Source organism: Notechis scutatus, chromosome 4, assembly GCF_049901735.1.
Source record: "Notechis scutatus isolate UNSWTSFEM ecotype Mainland chromosome 4, rNotScu1.2, whole genome shotgun sequence".
Classification (NCBI taxonomy): Eukaryota; Metazoa; Chordata; class Lepidosauria; order Squamata; family Elapidae; genus Notechis; species Notechis scutatus.
In genome coordinates, this window is record NC_142012.1 from 123,526,920 (window position 1) to 123,538,939 (window position 12,020).

Here is a 12,020-nt window from a genome sequence, read left to right on the forward strand (position 1 = left end):
ACAAAGAGAACCCTCCAAAAAATCGAACATGGGGACATACAAGAAAAAATAAATAAAATGCTCCTAATACAACATATAACCCCAAGCACAACGACAAACAAAAGCCCGGCAGAGTTACTGATGGGGAGGAAACTAAGGTCCCCACTTGACAGACTACACCCCACATACAACCGGAAAAACCCCCAGACTCATCAAGCAAGCACCGGGTTTTTGCACCAGGCGACGCAGTCTATGCAAAAACCTTAACGGAGACCCACTATGGATACCGGCGACTATAACCCAACTGACAGGACCACACTCCTACTGGCTGCAGACAACAGACGGACAAACATGGAAACGCCACATCGATCAATTAAGATCAAGAATAAGAAACACAACCGACACGCAAGCAAACACAGGCGACCCCATTAACACAAACCAAGAGGAGGGAATATACAGGGGAACAAGAAGAAATAGAAAATAACCAGCAATACTCACCGGTAAACAGCCAGCTCGAAGCCTCACCAGGAAGAAACAGCCAGGCCAGCTCAACCAGCCCGGAAAGACCAGGCGGGAGCAGCGAGAGTCGCGGCTCGACCAACCGGGTAGACCGGGAGGGAGCTGCAACAAGAGGCCCGCAACACCTTCCAGGCGGTTCCATCGACGAGACCAAGAGAAACAGAGGTCCCGACCGAACCGGCCGAGAGCCAAACAACAACTAACCTGCGCAGGTCCAGTAGGCAAGTCGAAGCCCCGCCTACCTACGGGACTACGTTACGTAGGACCGAACCAAGAGGGGAGGGGTGTTCTGTACAGTCATTTACATACTCGCAAGCCCGCGCTGCGTTGGCTAAAGCACGCAGCGACCAGATTGGTCGGCGAGCCGCACTGATTGGTCTGTTGCGAATTCCCGTGATTGGTGGAAACAAATCGCGGGAGATTGAGCGGTGCGGCTTGGGAATAAAAGCCGCAGTTTTTCCCTCCAAAGCTAAGCTGTAACCGGAGCACAATAAAGAGCTGAAACCAGTCACTGACTCCGAGCTTCCTTCCTGCGCCGGACACGACAATTTGCATGTGCCTTTTATTTATTAAAATAATCAAACAAACAAAAGCCACCTTTGCTTCTGGGAGTTTTATCATCTTTGGCCCTGGATAGAATTGTACTTCCCCACAAAGACCTGGTGCATAATCTGGGGTTCTTCCTGGACTCATGACGCCTACTCAAAGAGCAGGTGGCAATTGTGGCTAGGAAGGACTTTGCTCACCTTCGTGGTGTGGGCCAATTATGCTTTTTCCTGGATAGGGAAGCTCTTTTCATGCTCAATCACACCCTGGTCATCTCCTGTCTGGACTATTGTAATACGCTCTACATGGAGCTACCTTTGAAGAATATCTGGATATAGAACATGGCCGCACAAGCAATTATGGGCGCCCCAAGAACAGCACATGAACACCTCTGCTGTGCAAGCTGCTTTGGGTGCCAGTTTTCTTCTGGATCCAATTCAAAGTGTTGATTATGACCTTGGCATTGGGCCAGGTTACCTGCAGAACCACCTTCTCATATATCAGGCCATCCCAGCCAGTCAGGTGGGAAGGGTATGTTACAAACTTTGTCAGTTAAAGAATTTCAACTGATGGGGTCTAGGAAGAGTTTTTTTCTGCCACCATCTGCCCTTTGGAATATTTCCCCCCAAGAGATTAGATGGACCTCCTCTCATCTGATCGTTAAGAAGCATCTGAAGACCTGGCTCTGCCAACTTGCTTGGAGCTCGCAAAGGAGCATGCAACCATGGAGCTGATTAGCCCCTTGAAGTCACTTCACCTGTCTTTTCAACTTTATTCCTGTTTTAATTGCCTCATACTGGAATACAATATTTATATTCCATAACATTTTTACATTTTCATTGTGCATTAGCCAGTTGCTCCCTAGAGGGAGATGGATGGTCTCCAAACTTGATATATAAATAAAATAAAATAAAATCAGCTGGTTTCGTTTATATATCCAGTATGTCTTGTTCCAAGAGTTTCTACCCATCCAGTTTGATCCAATAGATTAGACATATTGCAGTTTTCATGAGCCAGAATATCAACTAGTGGGAATAGAAGACAGGATTTTTCTGCTGTAGCCCCTACTTTATGGAATATTCCATCCTTGGGGATCGGAATGGCCCCAATCCTATTGGCCTTTCACAAAGCTTTGAAACTTGTCATTTACATAGAACTGGGACTCAGAATGTGCTAAGGGCCTTGTTACTTGGCTTTACTATTAGTTGATTAATCATCACTGCTGTTGTTTGTGCGGATTTATTTTGTGGGTATTCTTTTAATGTTTTAATTTTTTTTTAATTTTTTAGAGCTATAAGCCGCCCAGAGTTACTTGGTTGAGTTGTGCAGGTGTAGAAATTGAATAAATAAATATCATATTTTCCATATTGTTCTTGTAGCCTGTTCTTTTTAAATCCACATTCAAATCTATTTCAGTCTTGGCTGGTAGAACTTGCTCCTCTTGCTCCTCATCATTTACACAAAGTCTGTCTCTAATGGCAGACATTTTTAAAATTAATTTCTGACTCCATTTTTCACAAATATCCTTCAATGCCTCCAATACTAAGATACTTTTCTTCACTCTGCATTAGCAAGTTGATCTTAAGTGTTCTTCTCCCTTAATTGTAATCTGTAGTTCTTTACAGTTTCATCTAGTATCCAATCTTTGAGTCCCATCTTATGTTTTTTTCTTGAGGATTCTTATAATTATTTTCAATAACTTATTTCCAATCCATCTGGTCCCTTTACCCATTTATAATTTTCCAAAATCAATATTGTAATCACCCTTTTGCGATGAGTTTGATGTGGGTAAAGGAGTGGATAACACTAAGGAATACTAGACTTTTGAATTTAGAAGGACATGACTTGCTGCTGGGATGGCATGCCTTCCTCTGGTATAAGGGAACTAAAACGCAGGGGTATTTTAGAAGACATTATATTCAAGAAGCATTGTTTCTAAACTGGGAGAAGATAAAAAAGCAATATTATTTAAAAATTCCACTATGGTTATCTACTATTGAAGCTTTTTCCTATCCAATAATATATAAAAAGGAACAAACAGATATGGTGAGATATTGAATGAAAAGAGTGAATTTAAATCTATGCAAGCGTTGGAAGAACAAGGTGTAAAAATGAATTGGTTTTCATATTTGCAAATACAATCTAGATTTGATAAAGAAAAAAAACCGAAGGTATTTATGACAAGTTGACTGATTTAGATAAAATTTTGACAGGTACTGATGAAAAAGTAATTAAAAAACTTTATGGACATTTGATGGAGTTTAAATTAGAGGAAGAGCAAGTAAAAGAAACAAACAATGATTGCGTGGGGGAAAAATTTTGGATATGGGATTGACCTAGATAAATGGCAAAAATTGTGGTCTCAAAATTATAAAATGACAATGTCAACTGCATATAAAGAAAATTTGTATAAGATGTTTTACAGGTGGCACGTACCCCCGATGAGAATCGCGAGGATGTTCAAGAATAAATCGGATAAATGTTGGAAATGTCGTCAGATATCTGGTTCATATTACCATATGTGGTGGACATGCTCGGATGCAAAAAGATATTGGACTATAATCCACACATGGTTGGAAAAAATGGTAAAACAACACATAGACTTTAAACCTGAGATATTTTTATTGGGAATTATACCGGAAATATGCTGTTAAAGAATTGAAATATTTGATTGTAAATGTTTTAACAGTGGCTAGAATTGTATTTGCTAAGAATTGGAAAAATGAAAAAATACCTATGCAGGAGGAAATTATGAAGAAAATCATGGACTGTGCCGAAATGAGTAAATTGACATTTGAAATTAGAGAACAAGAAGATAAACAATTTTATATGATATTGGATTTATTTTATTAATGGTTAGATTAAAAAAAACATGGTAAAGAAATAGATTAGTAAGGCTTACAATAAAAGTTAATAGATTGATATACACTGCTCAAAAAAATAAAGGGAACACAAAAATAAAACATCCTAGATCTGAATGAATGAAATATTCTTATTAAATACTTTGTTCATTACATAGTGGAATGTGCTGACAACAAAATCACACAAAAATTATCAATGGAAATCAAATTTAGCAACCCATGGAGGTCTGGATTTGGAGTTACACTCAAAATTAAAGTGGAAAAAAACACGACAGGCTGATCCAACTTTGATGTAATGTCCTTAAAACAAGTCAAAATGAGGCTCAGTAGTGTGTGTGGCCTCCACGTCCCTGTATGACCTCCCTACAATGCCTGGGCATGCTCCTGATGAGGTGGCAGATGGTCTCCTGAGGGATCTCCTCCCACACCTGGACTAAAGCATCCCCCAACTCCTGGACAGTCTGTGGTGCAATGTGGCGTTGGTGGATGGAGCGAGACATGATGTCCCAGATATGCTCAATTGGATTCAGGTCTGGGAAACAGGCGGGCCAGTCCATAGCATCAATGCCTTCGTCTTGCAGGAACTGCTGACACACTCCAGCCACATGAGGTCTAGCATTGTCTTGCATTAGGAGGAACCCAGGGCCAACCGCACCAGCATATGGTCTCACAAGGGGTCTGAGGATCTCATCTCGGTACCTAATGGCAGTCAGGCTACCTCTGGTGAGCACATGGAGGGCTGTGTGGCCCTCTAAAGAAATGTCACCCCACACCATTACTGACCCACTGCCAAACCGGTCATGCTGGAGGATGTTGCAGGCAGAAGAACATTCTCCACGGCGTCTCCAGACCCTGTCACGTCTGTCACATGTGCTCAGTGTGAACCTGCTTTCATCTGTGAAGAGCACAGGGCGCCAGTGGCAAATTTGCCAATCTTGGTGTTCTCTGGCAAATGCCAAATGTCCTGCTATAAGCACAACCCCCACCTGTGGATGTCGGGCCCTCATACCACCCTCATGTAGTCTGTTTCTGTTTGAGCAGCCAGATGCACATTTGTGGCCCTCTGGAGGTCATTTTGCAGGGCTCTGACAGTGCTCCTCCTGTCCCTCCTTGCACAAAGGCGGAGGTAGCGGTCCTGATGCTGGGTTGTTGCCCTCCTACGGCCTCCTCCACGTCTCCTGATGTACTGGACTGTCTCCTGGTAGTGCCTCCATGCTCTGGACACTACGCTGACAGACACAGCAAACCTTCTTGCCACAGCTCACATTGATGTGCCATCCTGGATGAGCTGCACTACCTGAGCCACTTGTGTGGGTTGTAGACTCCGTCTCATGCTACCAGTAGATTGAAAGCACCGCCAGCATTCAAACGTGACCAAACCATCAGCCAGAAAGCATAGGAACTGAGAAGTGGTCTGTGGTCACCACCTGCAGAACCACTCCTTTATTGGGGATGTCTTGCTAACTGCCTATGCTTTCCACCTGTTGTCTATTCCATTTGCACAACAGCATCTGAAATTGATTGTTAATCAGTGTTGCTACCTAAGTGGACAGTTTGATTTCACAGAAGTGTGATTGACTTGGAGTTATATTGTGTTGTTTAAATGTTCCCTTTATTTTTTTGAGCAGTGTAGAATACAATATAAAATATATAACCATTGGATGAATGTATAAGATTAAACCATAATGAAATTTATAATATCTCATATACAATGATGGAAAAATAGTTTAGTCAAATGAATATTTAATAATTGATATTACATAAGCACAAGCTAGATTGATAAGGTGAAAATTTATATAACTTGTGAGTAATGGTTAAAAAAAGGGTAGCACAAAAGATTGTAACCAACTGACATGTATATAATTGAAAGAGGGTTTTATGTTTTTATGTTTTGTTTGTATGTTTGTTGTAAAAAATAAAAAATAAAAAAAAAGAATTGAAGGAATCTCTCTGAATGAATGCCATAAAACGTGCAATTCCAAAAGTTATTAATATTTGAAAGCAGTAAAAAAAAGTAATTCCAAAAATGATTAAGAAAAGACTCGAGCAAATTTTGTGTCCATATAGGTTGCATTATAACTGTGAGTTTAACTGCTTGACTCACAAATAAAAAGTCCAGAAGACTAAGACCAGACCTTGGGTTTGGTGAGCAAAAATCTATGATATCTGTTGATTATGAATTAAATGTGTTATTCCCTAACTGCAATATAACCCATGATCTGGGTTCAGAAATTATAGCCTAACTACAAAATAACTGTGCTGGTTGAGCAGACCAACCTTGGTATTCAATAAGATGCTTTTATTAATGACTCAAATGCCTAGATTAATTTTTATTAATGACTCAGGTAGAAGAAAATTTAGGTAGGAGGTACAGAGAGCAGTTCCCTTACACTCCACCTCCATATATGTACACATTAATTCCCTATGGGTAACTTAATTATTCAAGGTGAATTTCCAGTACAGGTAGGCCTCAACTTAAAATCATTTGTTTAGTGACTTTTCAAAGTTACAACAGCACTGAAAAAAGTGACTCATGACAAATTTTCACACTTACAACTGTTGCAGCAGCTCCATGGCCACATGGCGAAAAATCATACATTTGGCAACTGGCATGTATTTATGAAGGATGCATTAATTTTTGTATGGTAGTAAAACTTTTTTAAAAAGGAAAATGTGGTTAAATAATCAACATTATGTGCTCTAGAATGAATCCCTAAACTTGTCAAAAGTCCACAAAAGCTTTGGATGTATCATCAACAATAAAAATTGACCAGGGAATAGACCACCAAACACTACTGAACTACTGTAGTGAGGTTTTCATTTCTGGTTCACTTTGGAATGGGTTTTTCTTAATATTTCAGTCATACCTTTTTGCTACAGGGTACTCCAATCCTTCTTATTCCCGTTTACAGCCTATTTGAAATTGTTTAGATACTGTTCTGATTATTGTAAAAAATTTAGCACAATGGGACTGTACAAAGACAAGGCATGTATGTTCATGCAGAGAATCAACAATCAGCACTTACATCATTAATTAATATATGAACATAGAAAATTGCCAGCCAATCAATACGCAATTTCTCACCAACTAATTTCTTTGTTCCATCCCTAAATTTGTACACATTTCTCAAAGAACATTTTGCTTCTCATCCATAGTGCTGTTTGCCAGGGTTTCATATCTTTCTCCCCTGCAAAACTACTCATGTTATCACAAAAGGATTATGACAACTGAAATCTTTTGCCCAATCCAGCCAAAACCTTTGAAACAAAAGCAGGAACTGGAAGGCAAGTAAGCTATGGTGTAACTCTTCCCTCAATGAGAAAACAGGCTGCCCCCTTCAAGTGCAAGAAATGTTGATGGTAACACAGAATCAGTTTCTCACTTTCTTAAGTCTCCTGTTATAAGCATGATGTGATCTAATGAAAGATCATAATTTATTTGTTTTATTTATTCCTCACCTTTATTATTTTGTAGTTAATAACTCAAGGTAGCTAACATACCTAATGCTTCTTTCTCCTCCTATTTTCCCCATAACAGCAGCTCTGTTGCTGTTGGGCTGAGAAAATGTAACTGGCCCAAAATCACACAGCTGGCTTTCAGGCTTAAGGTGGGACTAAAACTCAGTCTTCTGGCTTCTAGTGTGGTGCCTTAACCACTACACCAAACTGGCTCTCTGTTGGACCTGCACTTCTTTCTGGAAGTCCCCATTTTTCTTAGCCTAACAATGGCAAATGGCTATGAGTACATCAAACGTGTATACCATATATAATTTACGATTGTTTCGATCGGTGTTAGCGTATCATACATTGGCAATATATTTATTAGAAATGTGACAGACTGAAAAGGAGAGTAAACAAATTTATGGATGATAAAGGTATTATCTCCGCTTTCATAAGCAATGTATATTAGTGTCTATTGCTAGGAAATTTGTGTAGGAAGATGTTATAATATTATGTCGTCTTAATACATTTTCCATTGGTATCTGACTAGCTGTTGTGGAAATAGAATATTGGATTAAACAGGTCTTCAAATTGATCCAGCGTGTACTTTTGTTGGAACGTGGCAAAAGTAGGTGACAAACTATACTCTACACATAGACGTGGTAATATGTTGGGTCTGAGCACCACTGAGGTCAACGGGCCGGCAGCTCGATTTCCGTGAGCAAATAAACCATGTAGGGACAAGAAAGGAGCCTCCCCCAATTGCCTACCTGCATTCAGGCGTCCCGCAGGTAAAGATAACACCGCCCCCCCGCAATTCCTTTCACAGAGGCAGCCAGCCTCTGGGTGATCCCTGGCTAACATGTGCCACATGCTTTTAAAAAACCCAAAAAACAAACAAACAGACAAAAGCAGGAAAAGACAGAATCTGCAAAAAGCTACACCCATTTCTGTCATCAGAAAGGACATTAGTCTTACTATAACTTTATTTCACTCAAGTGGGTCATAGAATATAAAGATTTCATAAGAGTCAGATATGTCTTATTAGGCACATAAAAATATTGGTATATAAAATAATAAAAGATACAAAAAATTAAAGGAATAAAATAAAAAATACTAATCATAAATCTGCTGAACTACAAAAAACAATCTTTAGAAAAATATTTATCTACATATATCTTAGAAAAATTCTCATGAGATACATATACAACCATGTTTTATTTGTTTGCTTATTTTTTACCCTGCCACAATTTTTGCTATTTAGAATGTCATAATAAAAATAACAGAATTAAAACAGAAAGTAGACCAGACTTTCCCAAGGGAGAAAAAAGTGTATGTTTGTGAACGAGAGGCTTACTAAAATAAAGAAGCCCACAAATGATCATCCCTTTCTCCTCTTTTTTGTGGATGAATGATAAACAAAGGGCCTGAAAACAATATCAAAAAACCTATAAACAGCTAGGCATGAAAGCTCAAAGTGTTGGGAATATAAGTGATGTTTTCATTTGGTGTTTTCAACAAAGGGTTAATATCCAATGAGGGAACAGATTTTAGAAGTAAACTACAGGCTTAGTGGTGCTATGGTGCTATCAAGAGAACTTTGGATTCCTAGACCACAGTCTATGGTACCTACATGAAAGGCATCTTTCTGAGGGGAATGGATAGTTCAGAAATAAGGGAGGGAGGGAGGGGGAGAGGGAGAGGGTGGGAGAAAGAAAGAAAAAGAAAGAGAAAGGCTCAGAATGGTTGCAAGTGAAAAACTTGCAATAAATGCCCAAAATATATTTTTTTAAATTCTTTCAACATGTGAAAGAAAACTATTGGTTCACTAATGGGAAAAGATGGCAAGGACATGACAGGTAGCATGGATCTGCTTAATTCATTCTTTGCACCTGTCTTTATGCAAAAGGAAAAAACAGTCCAACCTATAAAAGGTTATGTGAATGACTGTGAAAAATGAAAAGTGGTCATAACTGACATTTTCCAGTGCCATTGTAACTTAGAATGGACACAAAATAAATAGCTGTAAGTCAAATACTACCTGAAATATGCTTTCCATTCACTGTCTCTTCAAATTTTTAAATTTGAAACTTCATAACAGATTCATGTTAAAACTTCAGACTTTGATGCCTTTACCAATCAATTTTATGATGGAAATGAAGAGCCCATAATCATCATGCTGTTTTTCTAGTTTCGTCCTTGGAAGGTGATTCCTAGAAAGCCAAACTTTGTTGTGTCTGACAAAAGCAAAGCCCTGTAACATTTTACACCATTTCTCCTTCTCCTTTTCTGATTGCATATGCTTTTCAAGAAGCGGCTTATTTTTCAAGGACATTTGCAAGATCTTTCTACTGTTAATAACTTGAAAATGACCTTGTCCAGAGCCTTGACTGCCTTTGCCCCACTCCCCCGTCTCCTCTTACCCTCCTCCTATCACAACTCACTCTGGCAACATTCCCAGTTACCAAGTCCCTCTTGGTTTACCCACTTCTAATATTTTCTAGGTCTAGGACATAAGAAATTAGAAACTGTGGAAATAAGCTCTGAAGGCTTCTTGCTCAGGCAGAATGCAGGTTGCCCCTGTGCTCATCCTGGGAAGTACTGCTAATCTTTTGCTACAAAAACTTCAGAGAATTCGCATTCACACAACATGGTAAAGCAAACTATAGTTTGTCTGCACAGGGATCCCCAATACTTCTGAATTACTGGGGCAAAAGTGGAATTTTGAGAACACTCCTTACTTATTCATGGTTGCTGCAAAGAGTTTTTTGTTGTTCTTGTTCAATCTGCTTAATTCTAAGTGTCTCATTCTTGGAGACTGCCTGGACAAGTTTCTGCACCTTTCTTGGCAAGATTTCAGAAATGGCTTGACATTGTCTCCTTTCTAGGCCTGAGAGAGAGTGAATGGCTCAAGGCCACCCAGCTGGCTTTGTGCCTAAAGCAGGATTAGAATTCTCAGTTCCCAGTTTGTAGCCTGATGCAGTAAACCGCTACACTGAACTGGCTCTCTTATCACAAAAAAAAACACCAAAAAAAAACACCATAAGGCTGTTATATAAGCTTCATTACCAGAGGGCAAACTTGGAATTTATCCATAGACCTCCCTTTGGCCACTGCAGTTCTACCATGTCAGCTTATTGTAGTCTTTGGGTGAGGAAGAAGAGTATTTGCGATATGACTCCAGACAATATTTTTTCAGCACTGCTAATGTTTAGATGTATCTGATATCTGTGTGGGATTTTTGGAAATAAGAGACTTCACTTATAATTGCACTCTTTGTCTTGCAGCATATTTATTTTTTATTGCTATTAAACAAAAACATATAAGAGGCACAGAACTCGATGCATGCTAGTGGAGAAACTTAAAAGCATATTGGTACTCCTTGTTACCATGATCAGAAGTGAGCTGGTTTAATATGTTGTGCAAATGACGTTCACTGTGGTTTTGCCAGCAAACTGATTAAGCAGAACATGATTCATTTAGCATGGCTCTTGTAACACTTGTTGCTGTTTGAAATCCGAGGCATAACAAACCAGAAGAGCACAAACTGCTGCCGGGGCGTAATCCTGCCATTGAAACAAGCAAGCGGTTGCTGACAGGGTGAACTCAAAATGCGCAATGCTAAACAAAGCACCTTGATGTCTGGTATTCCGCCGACCTACTGCTGCAATCCTTCCTGGCAAAGTTACAAGGAAGTTGCAATCACCACCACGCTGTCGTCGCACAGAAGCTGCCCTCATGGAAGCCAAGCGCCCGCGAAACGAAGCGGGAGGGTGTTAACTTCCGGCTGCTAACCGCGGGAAAATCAGGCTATGGTGATGTTGTCAGCTACTCTTTGAATTGGATGGTGGGATGGATGTCCACGTCTAAAACATCAGACGGTGTAAAATGGCTCCCGTCTTAAGCAGAGCTGAACCACACTGGCTTTCTGCGGTCCTCGTATTATTAGAGGTCGCCTGCAGCGTTTTGAGCAAAAGGCGAGAAGATTTTAAAATATAGTAGATAAGTTACAGAATGTAACCAGGGACCTATTAACAGCTACATCTGTGTCAAGATCAGGAACAAACCAATCAGCTGTGCCCCATCAAACCTAAATGAACAAGTGGGTAATTTAATGTTAAGTAATATGCTACGCACGTAACTCAGTGCACGCTTACTTTACTCGGAACTCTCATAGGATCGCTGCTGATTCCCGCAAAGGCATCGCATCCTTCATTCTTTGTACCCGTTACTGATAACTTGGGTTAAGAAAATTGCAGAAAAATGTGTTTCCGTTATGCTGCCACTCAAATATCGTCATCTCTCCTAATCAAAGGGTAATTTTAATTTAGAAAATTGAGTATATTTAATAAACTATGGGCCGCAATTATTTACCGGAGAAGTTGTGTGCGAACTAGAGGAATACTAAATATCAAATCTAAATTGTAAGCTACCATTTAGATCTCTTCAAATAGCGCGCTTCTTTTTCTTTGTATGCATCAGTACACCAAATAGGTAAAACTCTACCAATATAAAAAATTTATTTTTGTATTGGCTGTTACTGTAAACTTGAAATGAATTTTCCGTTTACTACAGTCTAGATTTCTAGGACAAAAAAAAAGTGCCCACGACACTCAGGAGAATATTTCCCAGCATGCTTTGCTCCACAAAACTCGCTCGCTCTGCTTTCAGTTG